Genomic DNA, 20,755 nt, shown 5'->3' on the forward strand with positions numbered 1-20,755 from the left:
GCTTCAGACATCTGTGTCATCTGTGCTGCTCACAACTGTGCTATCTGTGCTGCTAACAACTGTGCTATCTGTGCTTCTGACAACTGTGCTATCTGTGCTTCAGACAACTGTGCTATCTGTGCTGCTCACAACTGTGCTATCTGTGCTTCTCACAACTGTGCTATCTGTGCTTCAGACAACTGTGCTATCTGTGCTGTTCCCAACTGTGCTATCTGTGCTTCTGAGAACTGTGTTATCGGTGCTGTTCCCAACTGTGCTATCTGTGCTTCAGACAACTGTGCTATCTGTGCTGCTCCCAACTGTTCAATCTTTCCTGCTCCCAACTGTGACATCTGTGCTGCTCCCAACTGTGCTATCTGTGCTTCTCACAACTGTGCTATCTGTGCTGCTCATAACTGTGCTATCTGTGCTTCAGATAACTGTGCTATCTGTGCCGCTCACAACTGTGCTATCTGTGGTTCTGACAACTGTGCCATTTGTGCTTCAGATAACTGTGGTATCTGTGCTGCTCCCAACTGTGCTATCTGTGCTATCTGTGATGTTCCGAACTGTGCTATCTGTGCTTCTGAGAACTGTGATATCTGTGCTGTTGCCAGCTGTGCTATCTGTGCTTCTGACAGTTGTGCTATCTGTGCTGTTCTCAACTGTGCTATCTGTGCTTTTCCCAACTGTGCTATCTGTGCTTCAGACAACAGTGCTATCTGTGCTGTTCCGAATTGTGCCATCTGTGCTTCAGACAACTGTGCTATCTGTGCTGCTCCCAACCGTGCAATCTGTGCTGTTCCCAACTGTGATATCTCTGTTTCTCCCAACTGTGCTATCTGTGCTTCTAACAACTGTGCTATCTGTGCTTCTGACAACTGTGCTATCTGTGCTTCAGACAACTGTGCTATATGTGCTGCTCACAACTGTGCTATCTGTGCTGCTCACAACTGTGCTATCTGTGCTTCTCACAACTGTGCTTCAGACAACTGTGCTTAACAACTGTGCTATCTGTGCCATCTGCTATCTGCTCACACTGTGCTATCTGTGCTGCTCACAACTGTGCTATCTGTGCTTCTGACAACTGTGCTATCTGTGCTTCAGACAACTGTGCTATCTGTGCTGCTCACAACTGTGCTATCTGTGCTTCTGACAACTGTGCTATCTGTGCTTCTGACAACTGTGCTATCTGTGCTTCAGACAACTGTGCTATCTGTGCTGCTCACAACTGTGCTATCTGTGCTGCTCACAACTGTGCTATCTGTGCTTCTCACAACTGTGCTTCAGACAACTGTGCTATCTGTGCAGACAACTGTGCTATCTGTTCTGCTCACAACTGTGCTATCTGTGCTGCTGACAACTGTGCTATCTGTGCTTCTGACAACTGTGCTATTCTGTGCTATCTTGCTGACAACTGTGCTATCTGTGCTGCTCACAACTGTGCTATCTGTGCTTCTCACAACTGTGCTATCTGTGCTTCTCACAACTGTGCTATCTGCTGCTCACAACTGTGCTATCTGTGCTGCTCACAACTGTGCTATCTGTGCTGCTCACAACTGTGCTATCTGTGCTGCTCACATCTGTGCTATCTGTGCTCACAACAACTGTGCTATCTGCTGCTTCACAACTGTGCTATCTGTGCTGCTCACAACTGTGCTATCTGTGCTGCTCACAACTGTGCTATCTGTGCTTCAGACAACTGTGCTATCTGTGCTTCAGACAACTGTGCTATCTGCTCAACTGTGCTAACTGTGCTATCTGTGCTGCTCACAACTGTGCTATCTGTGTGCTTCCCACAACTGTGCTATCTGTGCTTGACATCTGTGCTATCTGTGCTTCTGACAACTGTGCTATCTGTGCTGCTATCTGTGCTGTTCCCAACTGTGCTATCTGTGCTGCTCACAACTGTGCTATCTGTGCTGTTCCTGTGCAACTGTGCTATCTGTGCTTCTGACAACTGTGCTATCTGACAACTGTGCTGCTGCTCACAACTGTGCTATCTGTGCTGCTCACAACTGTGCTATCTGTGCTTCTCACAACTGTGCTATCTGTGCTTCTCACAACTGTGCTATCTGTGCTTCTGACAACTGTGCTATCTGTGCTGCTCACAACTGTGCTATCTGTGCTGTTCACAACTGTGCTATCTGTGCTTCAGACAACTGTGCTATCTGTGCTTCAGACAACTGTGCTATCTGTGCTTCTGACAACTGTGCTATCTGTGCTTCAGACAACTGTGCTATCTGTGCTGTTCTCAACTGTGCTATCTGTGCTATCTGTGCTGTTCCCAACTGTGCTATCTGTGCTTCTCACAACTGTGCTATCTGTGCTTCTGCCAACTGTGCTATCTGTGCTTCTGACAACTGTGCTATCTGTGCCGTTCTCAACTGTGCTATCTGTGCTGCTACAACTGTGCTATCTGTGCTGTTCCCAACTGTGCTATCTGTGCTTCTGACAACTGTGCTATCTGTGCTGTTCCCAACTGTGCTATCTGTGCTTCAGACAACTGTGCTATCTGTGCTGCTCGCAACTGTGCTATCTGTGCTTCTCACAACTGTGCTATCTGACAACTGTGCTTCACTGTGCAACTGTGCTATCTGTGCTGCAGACAACTGTGCTATCTGTGCTGCTCACAACTGTGCTGTGCTATCTGTGCTTCTGACAACTGTGCTATCTGTGCTTCTGACAACTGTGCTATCTGTGCTTCTCACAACTGTGCTATCTGTGCTTCAGACAACTGTGCTATCTGTGCTGCTCACAACTGTGCTATCTGTGCTGCTCACAACTGTGCTATCTGTGCTTCTGACAACTGTGCTATCTGTGCTTCTCACAACTGTGCTATCTGTGCTGCTCACAACTGTGCTATCTGTGCTGCTCTACAACTGTGCTATCTGTGCTGCTTCCCAACTGTGCTATCTGTGCTTCTGACAACTGTGCTATCTGTGCTGTTCACAACTGTGCTATCTGTGCTTCAGACAACTGTGCTATCTGTGCTTCAGACAACTGTGCTATCTGTGCTGCTCACAACTGTGCTATCTGTGCTTCAACTGTGACAACTGTGCTATCTGTGCTATCTGTGCTTCTCACAACTGTGCTATCTGTGCTTCTCACAACTGTGCTATCTGTGCTTCTCACATCTGTGCTATCTCACTTCTCACAACTGTGCTATCTGTGCTTCAGACAACTGTGCTATCTGTGCTGCTCACAACTGTGCTATCTCACAACTGTGCTATCTGTGCTGCTCACAACTGTGCTATCTGTGCTGCTCACAACTGTGCTATCTGTGCTGCTGACAACTGTGCTATCTGTGCTTCTGACAACTGTGCTATCTGTGCTGCTCACAACTGTGCTATCTGTGCTGCTCACAACTGTGCTATCTGTGCTTCTCACAACTGTGCTTCTGTGCTATCTGTGCTTCAGACAACTGTGCTATCTGTGCTGCTCACAACTGTGCTATCTGTGCTGCTCACAACTGTGCTATCTGTGCTTCTAACAACTGTGCTATCTGTGCTTCTGACAACTGTGCTATCTGTGCTTCTGACAACTGTGCTATCTGTGCTGCTCACAACTGTGCTATCTGTGCTTCAGACAACTGTGCTATCTGTGCTGCTCACAACTGTGCTATCTGTGCTTCTGACAACTGTGCTATCTGTGCTGTCTGTGCTTCAGACAACTGTGCTATCTGTGCTGCAGACAACTGTGCTATCTGTGCTTCTAGACAACTGTGCTATCTGTGCTTCTGCTATCTGTGCTGTTCCCAGCTGTGCTATCTGTGCTTCTGACAACTGTGCCATCTGTGCTATCTGTGCAGTTCCAACCTGTGCTATCTGTGCTTCTCACAACTGTGCTTTCTGTGCTTCTCACAACTGTGCTATCTGTGCTTCTCACAACTGTGCTATCTGTGCTGCTCAATAACTCTGCTATCTGTGCTTCAGATGACTGTGCTATCTGTGCTATCTGTGCTTAACAGCTGTGTGCTTCTGTGCTATCTGTGCTTCTGACAACTGTGCTATCTGGACTGCTTTAAACTGTGCTATCTGGGTGGTCACAACTCTGCTGTCTGTGCTGCTCACATCTGTGCTATCTGTGCTTCTTACAACTGTGCTATCTGTGCTGTTCCCAATTGTGCTATCTGTGCTTCTTACAACTGTGCTATCTGTGCTGTTCCCAATTGTGCTATCTGTGCTTGAGACAACTGTGCTATCTGTGCTTCTTACAACTGTGCTATCTGTGCTGCTCACAACTGTGCTATCTGTGCTGCTCACAACTGTGCTATCTGTGCTTCTGACAACTGTGCTATCTGTGCTTCTCACAACTGTGCTATCTGTGCTTCAGATAACTGTGCTATCTGTGCTGCTCACAACTGTGCTATCTGTGGTTCTGACAACTGTGTCATCTGTGCTTCAGATAACTGTGGTATCTGTGCTGCTCCCAACTGTGCTATCTGTGCTGTTCACAACTGTGCTATCTGTCCTTCTGACAACTGTGCTATCTGTGCTTCAGATAACTGTGGTATCTGTGCTGCTCACAACTGTGCTATCTGTGCTTCACACAGCTGTGCTATCTGTGCTTGAGACATCTGTGCCATCTGTGCTGCTCACAACTATGCTATTCACAACTGTGCTATCTGTGCTTCTGACAACTGTGCTATCTGTGATTTAGATGACTGTGCCATCTGTGCTGCTCACAACTGTGCTATCTGTGCTGCTAACAACTGTGAATCTGTACTGCTAACAACTGTGCTATCTGTGCTGCTAACAACTGTGCCATCTGTGCTGCTCACAACTGTGTTATCTGTGCTTCAGACAACTGTGCTATCTGTGCTTCAGACAACTGTGCTTCAGACAACTGTGCTATCTGTGCTGCTCACAACTGTGCTATCTGTGCTGCTCACAACTGTGCTATCTGTTCTTCTGACAACTCTGCTATCTGTGCTTCAGACAACTGTGCTATCTGTGCTGCTCACAACTGTGCTATCTGTGCTTCAGACAACATCTGTGCTATCTCACAGCTGTAACTGTGCTATCTGTGCTTCAGACAACTGTGCTATCTGTGCTGCTCACAACTGTGCCATCTGTTGCTGCTCACAACTGTGCTATCTGTGCTGCTCACAACTGTGCTATCTGTGCTTCACAACTGTGCTATCTGTGCTTCTCACAACTGTGCTATCTGTGCTGCTCAACAACTGTGCTATCTGTGCTTCTCAACTGTGCTACTGTGCTATCTGTGCTGCTCACAACTGTGCTATCTGTGCTGCTCACAACTGTGCTATCTGTGCTGCTCACAACTGTGCTATCTGTGCTTCTCACAACTGTGCTATCTGTGCTTCAGACAACTGTGCTATCTGTGCTTAGACAACTGTGCTATCTGTGCTCACTCTGTGCTCACAACTGTGCTATCTGTGCTTCAGACAACTGTGCTATCTGTGCTGCTCACAACTGTGCTATCTGCTGCTCACACTGTGCTTCAGGACAACTGTGCTATCTGTGCTTCAGACAACTGTGCTATCTGTGCTGCTCACAACTGTGCTATCTGTGCTATCTGTGCTATCTGTGCTTCTAACTGTGCTATCTGTGCTTCTGACAACTGTGCTATCTGTGCTTTCAGACAACTGTGCCATCTGTGCTGCTCACAACTGTGCTATATCTGTGCTTCAGACAACTGTGCTATCTGTGCTGCTCAACAAGCTGTGCTATCTGTGCTTCACAACTGTGCTATCTGTGCTGCTCACAACTGTGCTATCTGTGCTGCTCACAACTGTGCTATCTGTGCTGCACAACTGTGCTATCTGTGCTTCTGACAACTGTGCTATCTGTGCTTCAGACAACTGTGCTATCTGTGCTTCAGACAACTGTGCTATCTGTGCTGCTCAGACAACTGTGCTATCTGCTTCAGACAACTGTGCTATCTGTGCTGCTCACAACTGTGCTATCTGTGCTTCTGACAACTGTGCTATCTGTGCTTCAGACAACTGTGCTATCTGTGCTGCTCACAACTGTGCTATCTGTACTGCAGACAACTGTGCTATCTGTGCTTCAGCTCACAACTGTGCTATCTGTGCTGCTCACAACTGTGCTATCTGTGCTGCTGACAACTGTGCTATCTGCACTGCTCACAACTGTGCTATCTGTGCTGCTCACAACTGTGCTTCAGACAACTGTGCTTCAGACAACGGTGCCATCTATGCTGCTCACAACTGTGCCATCTGTTCTGCTCACAACTGTGCTATCTCTGCTGCTCACAACTGTGCTATCTGTGCTGCTCACAACTGTGCTTTCTGTGCTTCTTACAACTGTGCTATCTGTGCTTCAGACAACTGTGCCATCTGTGCTGCTCACAACTCTGCTATCTGTGCTGCTCACAACTGTGTTATCTGTGCTGCTCACAACTGTGCTATCTGTGCTGCTCACAACTGTGCTATCTGTGCTGCTCACAACTGTGTTATCTGTGCTGCTCACAACTCTGCTATCTGTGCTTCTCACAACTGTGCTTCAGACAACTGTGCTATCTGTGATTTAGATGACTGTGCCATCTGTGCTTCTCACAACTGTGCTATCTGTGCCCCTGACAACTGTTCTATCTGTGCTGCTAACAACTGTGCTATCTGTGCTGCTAACAACTGTGCCATCTGTGCTGCTCACAACTGTGTTATCTGTGCTTCAGACAACTGTGCTATCTGTGCTTCAGACAACTGTGCTATCTGTGCTTCAGACAACTGTGCTATCTGTGCTGCTCACAACTGTGCTATCTGTGCTTCAGACAACTGTGCTATCTGTGCTTCTGACAACTGTGCTATCTGTGCTGCTCACAACTGTGTTATCTGTGCTGCTCACAACTGTGCTATCTGTGCTGCTCACAACTGTGCTATCTGTTCTTCTGACAACTGTGCTATCTGTGCTTCAGACAACTGTGCTATCTGTGCTGCTCACAACTGTGCTATCTGTGCTTCAGACAACTGTGCTATCTGTGCTGCTCACAACTGTGCTATCTGTGCTGCTCACAACTGTGCTATCTGTGCTGCTCACAACTGTGCTATCTGTGCTTCTGACAACTGTGCTGCAGACAACTGTGCTTCAGACAACTGTGCCATCTGTGCTGCTCACAACTGTGCTACCTGTGCTGCTAACAACTGTGCTCTCTGTGCTTCTGACAACTGTGCTATCTGTGCTTCAGACAACTGTGCTATCTGTGCTGCTCACAACAGGGCTATCTGTACTTCAGACAACTGTGCTGTCTGTGCTGCTCACAACTGTGCTATCTGTGCTGCTCACAACTGTGCTATCTGTGCTTCTCACAACTGTGTTATCAGTGCTTTAGATGACTGTGCTACCTGTGCCATGAACAGTTGTATTGGATCTGGCATGCATTGCTGTTATTCCTTAATCTCCACTGAAAACTTTAGAGGCTATCAGTTTTATATCGAGCATACCAACTGACACTTATCTCCTTATCTGACAAGCTGTATCAATCTTTTGGATGTAAATAAAACGAACCAACTGAAACCACACCGGTATGCTTGGCGATGATACGTAAGGATTATTAAGACCCACGCCTTAGAACAGGAGCAATAATATCAATGCATATATGTGGTAAGTTTGGAACAACATGTATTTAACACATTCTTTTCAAAACAAGGGCCGTAACTCCACAACGTCTGTTGTTCGAGCCGTCCGTGTCTTTCATTGACGTAAAATAGACTGCTCTGTGACAATATGCGCCACCTCAGGTCAGTTCAGCCAATACAGTGACTTTATTGAGATTTTCAGACCCGTGAAGATCTGGGTTAGAATTGGTCTTCAGTAACCCATGCATATCGATAGAGGCGTCTAACGGGATCGGGTGGTCAGGTTCGCTGACTTGGTTGACACATGTCCTCGTATCCCAATTGCGTAGATCGATGCTCAGGCTGTTGATCACTGGATTTTCTGGTGCAGATTCGTTTATTGACAGACAGACCATTTAGCAGGAATATTGCTGAATGCGGCGTAAAACTAAACGCACTCACTCACTTATCCAGATTTTCAAAAAGTAACATGTTTGTGTTTTTCGTCCCGTCGGGGCGTGTTTAATTCTGATGTGCAAAAACGTAAGATCCATGGTTACACAGAGGCATACAAGATGCGATGACGGAGTTAAATTAATTGAACACAGCAACTACCCCTAAAGAATAGTTATATGTGTTCGCGGTTAAGTGAAAAGGTATTTGAGGCCGTACATCTTGGTAGCAATTAACATCTCAAATTCTGGCAGAATCCGTCACATAATTGTTTAATAGCTGTAACAGGATCGGGGCAATAAGATATTTAAATGGGATCATCGAATGTCTTAATGTGGGTGAAAAGCGATATCTGAAGAAGAAGAAGATGACTGGTAGAAAAAAGATGGGAATGGAAAGAAAAATATATTGACGAACATAAAAATATGTTCAGTTTCGTTCTGTAACCAAGCAACTGGATATATCAACCGGTATTTGGTCGGTATTGTGTAAACATTAGGTAGATGAGATCATGTTCTGTTTTGTATCTAAGGTAGGATCGTTCTGTAAGAAGGTACGACAGTTTAATGCGTCCGGTTGCGTAGACGGAGTCCTGGGTTCGAATCCAACGGGGACACATCGTGTAAAGCCTTTATAGCCTTGCTCCGCAGTACTGCAGAAATTTGAATGAAAATTGGCTTGCAATCAAAATAGTAATTCAGAAGACCAAACGGGATGCTGACACCCTTCCTAACGGACACGGTCAAAAACAAAGGCATGGCTATTATTGGTAGAAAAGGATGATTTGTTGAACTTTGTACTTCTTACCAAGTATCACCCCTAACATATATCATCATATCCGAACCCGTGATCGATGATCCGGGTTAGAATTGATCTTCAGTAACCCATGCTTGTCGTAAGAGGCGAGTAACGGGATTGGGTGGTCAGGCTCGTTGACTTCGTTGACACATGTCATCGGTTCCCAGTTGCGCAGATCGATGCTCATGCCGTTGATCACTGGATTGTCTGGTCCAGACTCGATTATTTACAGACCGCCGCCATATAGCTGGAATATTGCTGAGTGCGGCGTAAAACTAAACTCGATCACTCATCGGTGTTGTTACTGACGTTAACTTTCACCAGAGCCTCTTTAGTAAGGGGGCGTCGCGGTAGTCTAGTGGTTAAAGCGTTTGCTCGTAAAGCAGAGACTCAGGTTCGATTCCCCACGTGGGTACAAAGTGTCGGCGCAAAACATACTCACTCACTCTTTAGTTGCACTTGGAGCAAACACTCGCTCATGCAATTATTAGACAGTGCTTCTTGAAAACCTCTGAATCAGCCATTTTGCCACATTTCAAAGACGAAACAATTAGTGTGCAGAACGTGCATTGTTACAAATGCCTAATACTGGTCTGTCGTACAGTCCCTGAACCACATTATTTTCCCTACTGCCCAGCCCTCCCTGCAATGCTAAGTCTGGATAATGTGATTCAGAGACTGTGAGACAGACTAGTCTGAGATAAACAGTCTCAATTTCAATCACCTTGAAGCTAAGGTAGCTTTGTGAAACGGGGTAGACAAGGTAATTACTACTTCTTAGGTAGAACATCTTCAGTAAGAAAATCCAAGGATTTTGTTTCAGTTTATGTTCTGACACAGAGACAATTAATGATTCTATCTCGTATAACCATTTCATCCACAGATCTTCAGGTCAGTACAACTATTATTGTAAAGAACATTGATGTAAGTCCGCCTACGCTAAATATTCCCGTGATCGTTCTTTATCCTGCAGGTTAGGGACCGTTCATAATTTATGGACAGGGGAGTTGATGATGATTTTTATGGAGAAGCATGTACAATGTGAATGCCCCCCCACCCCTAAAATTTATGTACAAAGTAATTGGACACCCCGTCTGTATGTCATGTACAAAATCAATGAACCCCTCCCTCTTCCAATATTTTAAGCATAATATTTAAATATTTTTAAAATATTCAATTTATTTATATCAAAAATTGCTGCCCCCCCCCAAAGAAACATGTGAACAAAATTGATGACCCTCCCCGTCCCCAGAACAAAATGGGTGATCCACCCTTAAAATCACCCATAAGTTATGAACGGTCTCTTACTGTATTACTGTACACATAGATTGCGCGCCATTACAAAAGCAATTATGTTTCTGACAACATTCACATAAAATATTTTGAGATTCAACCACACTCTGTTTGCTTTTTGTGTAAAAAGAATAAAATAATGAAGACTTCAACAATTACGCCTTCCGTACGGCTCCATACTGTTGGAGTTTTGTCCCTCCCAATATCCGAGGACATAATACCTGGAGCTGAGAGAACTCTCGTGTGACGGAGATAAAAAGTGTCTAGGGGTGTTTTCCCGTGACGTCATCAAATTACTGTGGGGAATTCCTTGTTCCACGGACAGAGAGGCGACAGTTATTCTCTGGCCTGAAGGTCTTAGGTAAGCGGATATGACAAAGTTAGGGTACGGAAAGTGGAACAATCCCGTTACGAGAGCGCGAAGGTAGATATATGGGGTATCTGTGCCGTATATTTGATCTGTGGGATCAGCCCTTACTTATTAATAATACCCAATTCTGTGACCGATAGACTTTACATGGCGCTGCAGGACTTTTTGCAATCGATCACATACACCAAATATTTGTTAGGCATTTTAACATGAGGAAATTATATCTATAATCGAGGTTATTCTTTGCAGTATATTACTCATGATATTTCTTTATGATAAATCATGTATTTTGTCAGATAAAACAAACACAAATTCAGCTTATTATATGTATAGCGCATATATATATTTATCTCAAAGCATGTATATATTTTACAGTGCTATACCGCGTGTATCTGTTTATGTAACATGCTATACGGTGTTAAAATTCGTGGATGTATTTATGAAATGTAAAATATAAAGTTTAGCTTGGGTATCTTTACTATACAGCAACAGCTCGTGTATCTATCTATGCAATGTAAAATACAGTGTTATAGCTCGTATATATATATATGTAATATTGATATTAAATGTTATAACTCGTGTATTTATTTATGCAATACAATATACAGTGTTATAACTCGGATATCAATCAATTCGTCTAAAATTATTCCGGTACTCAAAAGGACTCAGGCCTATAGTACACAATAAACATTTATTTATATCCATTCAAAAAACAATATGCTTTCTATGTACAAATGCGTAGAAAATATACATGGACAGGTTTTCAATTTCTTTAGTATTTAACTGTTTAGCAGTAGTGAAAACTTAAGCTTGTTTTGATGGACACAATGTTTTTCTTTTATATATCTGCTACGAAGATTATTGTAGCTAGGACACACAAGAGGAACATGTTACTTGTCTTCAGTTACATTTGAATTACATAATTGACAAGTTCTGTATTCTCTATTCATATTTACATATCCACCTTTCTCAATTAAAAGTTTATGAGATAAGCATCGGAATCGTGCTAAATTTACTCTATACTTATTTTTACATTTAAACATGATAAACAGAATTCGGTATGGATATTGTTTTATATCAGTCACCCAGTTTTGTGTCCATTTCTATCATATAAAAGCATCATATTATAATATTTCTTTGGTAAGCGGTAGGTTAGCATGTGTAATAACATTATCCAATACCGAATTACTTTATGATAAGAGTATATATAAAGGAAACCTGCCACATTCTCCGTAGATCATGATATTTGGAGTATTTTGTTTAACACACAAAAACCTTTTACAGGCATACAAATGTACCATTTCTAATTTTTCAAATGTATTTAATCCCCAAATATCTGCACCATATAAAAGAATAGGATATATTTTTATATCAAATATTTTGATAAACGAATTCATACTGAGATCACCAAGAATATGTATTTGTCTTAGGATTCCAAGAAGTACTTTCTGTGCCTGCGCTGCTGCATAGTTTGCATGTAATGACCAGGATAAATGATTAGTGAAATATACACAAAAATATTTGTAAGAATTTGTAGTTTAAAGTTTACAATCTTTAAATACCATTTTTCATTTTTCGCTAGTTTTCCACCATTTTTAAATGCAACAACTTTTTTTTATCCAAATTAACTGTCGGCTTTGACTGTTCACACAGGTTTTACAGTTCATATATTTGCAGGCCAATAAAAGTATTTGATATTAAGATAATATCATCAGCAAAAAGAAGATGAAATAGTTGGTAGATATCCTGGTGTAACTGTACGCCATGTCGATATGCGTCCCTAATTCATTTATGAAAAAAGAAAATGAAATGGGGCTAAACACCCAGCCTTGTCTGACACCTTCTTGGATCTCCAAGGTTTCTGATAATACATTATTATGTCTGACACAAGTTTTAACATTCTCATATATTTGTCTTAAGAGATTATTAAGAGATCATTTTAGGGCTAAGACCACTTGTGTTTAGAAGATTCCTTAATTAATAACTCGGATATTTATTTGTGCAATATAGTTTAGCATGTGTATCTATGTATGCAATATGTTGTAATGGAAGTCGGACAACGGTGGCTGAGCGGTCTAGTCGTCTGACTTTGTGTGCTGGCGATTAGGTGCCTGACTCTGAGGGTGTGGGTTCGAATCCCAGATGGGACTCAACCCAACAAAAGTACTAGAATCTGTACTTTACTAAGAAAGTGTAATCCCAAATATAACATATGTTACATTTGACCACTTTCTAAATGGCATTGTGTATTTCATATGACACACAAGTTGAAAATGACTAAAATATAAACACGCTTCATACACGGGATGATTAATGATATAGACTAGTGTATTCAGAAATTTAAATGGGTATTGTCAGTCTCATTGATTAGAACGAGTAAAAATGTTTTTCGAGCCTAAATCATTTCACGAGTCTTCCAGGTGGTACATTCTATTTATAACGAAACACACCTGAATGTATATATTTATGACAGCCTGTATCACGAATATTGTTTGATTCATGTTTCTTTAAAGGTGACTCACGACCGCATCGACACATTTAATGGACAACGGCATCTATATTTTTCTATCTTTCTGTACAGATCGTCTTACCGAAACGCCGCCTAGAAACGCCGCCGTTAGTGTTTATATAAAGAAGTCGTTATCCGTTAACATTTCCCTCAACGCTCTAATTCTGACGAACACCACCAGTAGGGTAGACAGAACAGGCACGTGAGTGAGTGAGTGAGTGAGTGAGTAAGTAAGTAAATAAGTGAGTGAGAGTGAGTGAGTGAGTAAGTAAGTAAGTAAATAGCCTTCTAAATGATTTGTATTAATGATGAGCATTTTAAGAAATGTAATGAAGGAGGGTGTGTCGATAGAAATATATGCTTATTTATCTACAGTAGCGACCAAAATTCGTCCAATAAAAGCGTTCGGTTCATATGTTTCAATTTTAAACCTTCTTCTTGGAAAAAGATATTTCCCCGACAAACTGATTAAGGATGTATATAACATATAAAAATAAATTTAACTGTACACCGTCTGAAAATGAGCGATTACGGGGTTCCCACAGGCATGGCAGACCAAGATTCCCTGACTTTCCCCCTGATAAGTATAGATTTTTCCCTGACCATTTAAGTGTAAAAACTGGCCTCCTCCCTCCCCTTCAGCCAGTCTTAACCACCCTTTTAAGATATTTCCTTCACACATATCATAAATACATAATTTTGTATTAACATTTATTACGTAAACCAAAACAATGATATTTGTAACGAAGACATTTTCCCTTGACTCTCCTGCCACAATGTCACATAACACTAGTACTAGTAGATACATTTGAGTGTAACTCTGAAATATATATTTTAAGGCACTAATATATTATCTGAAAACTTAAATAAATAAATAAATAAATAAATAAATAAATAAATAAATAGCCTTCTAAATAAATAAATAAATAAATAAATAGCCTTCTAAATGATTGTAAATAAATAAATAAATAAATAAATAAATAAATAAATACATAAATAAATACATAAATAAATAAATAAATTCTAAATGATTGTAAATAAATAAATAAATAAATAATATAAATAAATAAATAAATAAATAAATAAATAAATAAATAAATAAAATGATTTGTATTAATGATGAGCATTTTAAGAAATGTAATGAAGGAGGTGTGTGTCGATAGAGATATATGGTTATTTAACTACAGTAGCGACCAAAATTCGTCCAATAAAAGCGTTCGGTTCATATGTTTCAATTTTAAACCTTCTTCTTGGAAAAAGATATTCCCCCGACAAACTGATTAAGGATGTATAAAACATATAAAATAAATTTAACTGTACACCGTCTGAAAACTATAGTGGGACAATCCTTATAAGTTTTGTTTCGTAATCGTTCACTTCTCTAAGTATGCGTTTGTCAGAATGTTATGACAATAACGTGACAACAGAAGTTCCATCTGGTTGAAGAAATGTTTCTTTGTTATGCGGATCAAATGTTTTCACTAAATAATGGAACTAAAATTTTAGAAAAATTTAAAAGCTGACAAAACAGGTTTAACTGTATTGGAAACTAACTGTAGACAAGTATATGAAGTAATTTAATGATTTTTTAGGTAAACTGTAATTTCTTTCCCTTAATGCATTATGTGTATCAATGTATAGAATCAGGCCCCGATTTCTCGAAAGAAACTGAAGTCTGAGTTTTGACTTAAGTAGGAGTTTTTACTCAAATTTGAGGAAATGCATTTCCCAGAATGAACTGACATCGATATTAAACTCGAACATAGCAGACAATTTGAGTTTGATGGAAAGATTACTTAAGTTGTTTGGGCTTTTTTATTTTAAAAACGCAGTTGAGTTAAAAATTCAACTGTTTAAACTTGTCAAACGCAGTTTGAAATTTGAGTAAAAACTTAAGTTTTTTCGAGAAATCGGGGCCTGGTGTTATTCTTCTAATATCTTCTCAGATTTTTGTTTTGTAGAAATTGTAACAGATTTCTTGTACTAGTTTTACTTCAATCAGATAAACCAATTTTACTCAAAGGAGCTACAGAATAGGCTACAAAAGGTCTCAATTTTACTCAAAAACTGGAAGATGATACAGAGTATTAAGGAGTCTGAAAACAGTCAGAAGTAATAATATGTGTTGTTAACACAAAGGACAGAGAAGTACCTTTTAAAGTAGATGAGGAAACTTCAGAGATAGCACACGAATAAAGGTTTCGTGGTTTTGTTACAGTATGAGTGTATTCAGCAAAGCAAGGGAGTAGCTAGATCACGAAGCAACCGCTATCGATTTTATTCCACCAAAAGGCAGACAAAATATGTGATCAATCTCTTGTACGTTTGAATTGTTTACCACGTGAAGTTGAACAGAACTGAGATAAATTATGTAAAAGTAAATCCTTCTTACTAACTCAGTTCATGGGCTTCCATCTGGAACCAATACCATTTATTGAAAAGAAATGTAATTTATGTGGTCGTGACGAAGATGGTGATTAATTCCATGCGATTTTCCACTGTATTTATTTTTATCAGTGTATATGATTTGCTACAAAGATGTTCCCAATAAACCAAAGGTATTAAATTCCACAATTTGTTTAAGAGGACTAAACATGAGTGAATTTAAAATGTATTTGAGTTTTGTTCAATAATAAAGTAAACGTTCGCATCCTCTGGATAAATGAATTATTCACTGTATTGTTCTTAACTGAAGACATCTTGACCTGCTGCTAAATATATCTGTGTGTGACCTTCCTCTGCCACAATTTGTGGACACGGTTCTGTCGCGCCAATCTCCGGTGGTGAAGGAAATGTGTCAAAGGGTGATATTACAGAAAACAATATATATACACGTCACATGTTGCTTTCAACAACGTAAGGTTGACAACGTAAGGTTGACAAAAAATATCTAAGCACTAGAATGCTTCGCCATGCACTCGAGTACCCTATCAGGGGAGACAACTCAATGTCACAGTCGGGCAAACCGACAACAGTAAAAGTACAATATCCCATTTGGAAAATGAGCGATTTCGGGTTCCCACAGGCATGGCAGACCAAGATTCCCTGACTTTTCCCCTGATAAGTATAGATTTTCCCCTGACCATTTAAGTGTAAAAACTGTCCTCCTCCCTCCCCTTCAGCCAGTCCTAACCACCTTTTAAAGATATTTCCTTTAACACATATCATAAATACATAATTATGTATTAAAATTTATTACATAAACCAAAACAATGATATTTGTAACGAGGACATTTTTCCTTGACTCTCCTGCCACGATGTCACATAACATTAGTCCTAGTAGATACATTTGAGTGTAGCCATGAAATATATATTCTAAGGCACTAATATATTATCTGAAAACTTTGTATTTTATATTACAGGCTTTTGACAAAGAGCATAAATGTGAAAGTAATGATTTAATTGAATTGTTTCATTCAAAGTCGGGTACACATTTCTTCATGATCACAAAATCATGTTGCAATATTATCAAAGGCATATTTGGAAAGAATAAACATGCAAGATATAATTTTACATTCAGTACAACCGTGACAACTAGATTCAACCACAATCAATTTTGTTAATTCACACTATGTATTTTGAATTCAAGGTAACCTTTTCTTTACAAAACGTTTTTTCAATAACTGTGACTTGAACATATAATACATCGCACACCAAATGCAGCAAATATGATGTTAAGAAAAGGTACCCAAAACAACTTTATAAACTATATCTGCAGCAACTGTAGCCTTATGACACTACCAGCTAGGCTGACACTATCAGTTTTGTGAATTCACATCATTAGAGTGAGGGTTTACGCCACTTTTAGCAATATTCCAGCAATATCACGGCAGGGGACACTAGCAATGGGCTTCACACAATGTACCCAAGTGAGAATCAAACTCGGGTCCTCAGCGTGACAAGCGGACGCTTTAACGATTAGGCTACCCCACCGCCCCTCACATCATTAGAAGTGGATGGTGTAGCTGACAGATTTGAAGTATCGGACCATTATTCTTCTTTCAACTTCTTTTCGGGGCTCTCAATATCCTCACCAAGATGAATAATTTTTATTTCCCCAGCCTTTGTTCTATAAGCATGTGATTTGGTTTTAGGTTCAAGTTTCTTTTTCTTTTCAGCATTCAATGCCAGTCCATCAGCATCTTTCAGCAAAAAAATCACTTCATTTTCTTTTCTTTTTAGCCACAACGCCTTCCTGATGAACATTCCTTTTGAGTCGTTTTTCTGTTTCAACTCTGTTTGTTTTCTGAGCATCCAAGTATGTTTGGTAATGATGCCTGGCTTGCCTGCAGTACTGCATCATTTTCTTTGGTATACGCATAGCTATAACAGACATTTCACTCATATTTGTCTCCATAATATCCTTGCTGACAGAAAATCCCCTATCAGTACATGCCTGTCCATGTGATAAAGCAAGTAGCATGACAACTACATTCCACAAAATCTTGATCCTCTCCAATACGTGTGTGGAAAATGTATCAAGTCTATCAGACTTGGGCTCGAAAGATAGAAAACTTTCTTTGTCATGATCTGCCATCTCACTAAGCCATCTTTTGTACTTTCTCAGAACATCACCACACATAGCTGCTTCCAGCCATTTCAGCCGAAGCAACGTCTGTAGTACTGCTTCAGATTTCTTGCATGCCCTCTCAGGATTATTCATCATGAACCGTGGATCGAAAGATGAAAGTGCACGGACCACGGAATATTTTAAGGGACTTCTCTTCATGATGTTTACCTGACAACCCTGCAGGAATAAGACAACTTCACTGAAGAAAGTAAATATTTGAAGTTCACTTGCTTTCTTGGAAGTTTCAAGTTCTGTAATTTCTTGCTTTGCAGCGAATCCAATTTCAACCTTCCAAGGTTTCCTTCTTCCTAACATCAATTTGAGTCAGCTCATAGTCAGTATTCCCCTCAAGAACATATTTCTTAATGAATTTGGAAAGAATAGGAGAATGTCTTTGAACTCCTGAGAGATAAATGGCATCATTAGTGTGTCAGTTTGGAAATCTTGTAGAAAAGGCTTCAAAGTCCTGGCTATGGTAATGAAGCATCAATGAGAGGATCTTGTAAATATTTCATCATGTTGTGGAACGACTGACACTTTGGGATCTGGCTCTTTGGTAACATTTTCACTTTTAGAATGTATTTCCTCAGGTGTGCACTCATATCAAGAGCTCTCTCAGCTACATCTATGTCCTCCAGCTAGTGTGTGCTGCAAAATGTCTTGGGAAATTGGGCAGATCCAGTCAGTGACTGGTATTTCTCACGCCATGCAGGGCTCTCATTGAAACCATAATACATTGATCTTTAAAGACAGTCAAGGTTCCAACTTGTCTGTTGAATGCTCCATGAACTACATGCAGTCTACAGCTTCCAACTGGTATGGTGTGTCATACTAAGTCTGGTGATGAGCTTCCACGTTGCTTTATCAAAGTTTCAAAGACCTTCTAATTGATTTGACATATCAGGTTTTGATATCCCCTTCAATAAGTTGTCCGGCAAGTTATCTGCTCTAGTGTGTCTTAGGAATTCAGAGTCAAAGTATCTGCTTACTATCATCTTCTTATCACTGTCCCAAAACCTTAGCAGCAAATCCATTTGTTATTTCTGTAGTTGTCTATTTAAAGACTCATCAAAGTATACAATACATTTTAACCGAGGTTCCTGCATTTTCTCTAGTAGATGATCATAGTAGTAAGGAGCAAGGCCAAACTTTATCAAGTAGGACACCTTTGTAGAGCCACAAGAATCTCTGCGATTGTGCTTTCTGGGAACATGTTTACAAACAGTTTATCCATGTTGTTACTGGAGGAGAAAGAGTTATGGTTTACTACAGTTTTAGCAGACCAGAGGACTTCTGACTTCAGAACCTGGTCATTTGTCAATAATGTTGATATTGCAGCTTTGGCATCAGTTCCTGAAGTTGCCTTGTCCAATGCTGCAGGTCCAGTATCTGGTGGTCGAGGGGAGAGAGAGTTGTTTATTTCAATAAAGGGGCCACAGGCCCATTATACATGTTGTACCATGCGCACAGTTTATCAAGCGCCAATATAATTATTAACATGGATGCTACGGAGCAGGATACACATCAGGATATAGAGATATCACAATCGCAAAAACGTATTACGTTTTTTAAGAGCTAGGTATAAATATTTTCCCAGAATATTAATGACAATTATATTCCTTGACATGAACAGTTGAAACAGCTTCTCATGTGATGGGAGATTATAGTAATATTTGGGAATTGTATTTTCTCTAATACCATTGTAAAATGGACACTCAAGGCAGAAATGATATTCATTTTCAACAGTGGGAATGATACAGAAAGGACACAAGCGATCACTTCGCTCAAGACCAAGCCGTCTACCGTATTCAATCATCAATATATGACTGGAGCTTCGGAATTTACTTACAGCAATACGAAATACTTTAGTCTTGATATGGCTGATGTAAAACTCATAGGAGACATTATCTTTAATATTATGTAGAAAGTCGAGTTTTGAAAAGCACAGAAGATCATCCTTCCATGACTGGTTGTCATGGTCGATACATCTTTGTTTAAATATAGACATGAAAACAGTGATATTTCCCACATTCTGGTAAAACCAGACATTTCCAATCCATAACGGTTTAAAATAGTTTTCACATTCAATGCCCAACATTGGCGTCCTTTCTCTGCAATGCTATATTGATACTCATATGCTTTCTTCAAGATGACATTATCATCTTGGGAGATCAATCTAGTCCAATATTTAATAATTTTACAATACATATTTACCTTTAATGAGTGTCTACCAAGTTCAGCACGGGCAAAAATATTTGGGGTATTTCTTGGAAGACAAAGAACTTGTTTACAAAATTTGTCGTGAATATTCATAACGTTAGGTGATGTGTGAAAGCCCTATACTTCACTGCCATATAGCAGAATTGGTAGAATTTTCACATCAAATATTTGAAACAAGACATGTATAGGTAGGTTAGAAAAGTTAGGTATTGAGGATCTAAGTATAGATAGAACTTTCCATGCTTGTTTGGCCAAAACTTTTTGAGTGATATACCTTGAGCCTGAGCTTGACAGATGAGCCCCAAGATACTTGTATGATGTGACCATTTCTAAGGTGTTATTATTAAGAAAGAACTTTTCACAGTTCTTTAATCTGCCACCTTTTCTAAACACGATTATTTTACCCTTGGTTACATTAATTTTAAGTTTCCATTGGTCACAATATGTAACTAACTTATCTAATCTCTTTTGTAAACCACAGACTGAAAAATCAAAAAGTACAATGTCGTCGGCAAAAAGGAGTTTGAATAGTTCAATAACTTCTAGATTGATACATCTCTGATTATCTGATGCTAGGCTTTCAACAATATCATTCACGAAGAATGAAAATAGAAAAGGAGATAGTTGGCACCCTTGACGGACGCCATGAGAACAATCGAAGAAGGCTGTATAACCATCATTCATGGAAACACATGATTTAACAGAATTCTACATGTTTCTAAGCAATCTAAATGTTTTGCCTTTAACGTTTCCCATCCACCGTTTATAAAAAAGGCTATTCCTATCAACTGAATCAAACGCAGCTTTCAGGTCAATAAAATCACAGTATAGTCTCCCTTTATGCAGAGAGAGGTACCTCTGAATGATAGAGTTAAGTATAAATATATTATCATGGGTTTGGAATCCATGTCTGAAGCCTGCCTGTTCTGGGATGAGAAATTCTTCCCGCTCAGCCCCAAGAGTCAATCTGTTACTTATGATTTTGGAAAATAATCTACCGTACACTTCAGTAAGGTTAGT

At 40.1% G+C, this 20,755-nt stretch overlaps 1 long non-coding RNA gene across 1 annotated transcript in view; it reads right to left on the reverse strand.

Moving 5' to 3' along the window:
* Positions 1–18,782: 18,782 nt before the first annotated feature.
* LOC124264113 overlaps positions 18,783–20,755 on the reverse strand; it is a 47,662-nt gene continuing 45,689 nt past the window's right edge. The window contains exon 3 of the long non-coding RNA XR_006895056.1: positions 18,783–18,904. This is a non-coding gene — a long non-coding RNA (uncharacterized LOC124264113). The remainder of the gene's footprint in view (positions 18,905–20,755) is intronic.

Source organism: Haliotis rubra, unplaced genomic scaffold (assembly GCF_003918875.1).
Source record: "Haliotis rubra isolate DU_JTF1 unplaced genomic scaffold, ASM391887v1 Scf91, whole genome shotgun sequence".
Taxonomy (NCBI): domain Eukaryota; kingdom Metazoa; phylum Mollusca; class Gastropoda; order Lepetellida; family Haliotidae; genus Haliotis; species Haliotis rubra.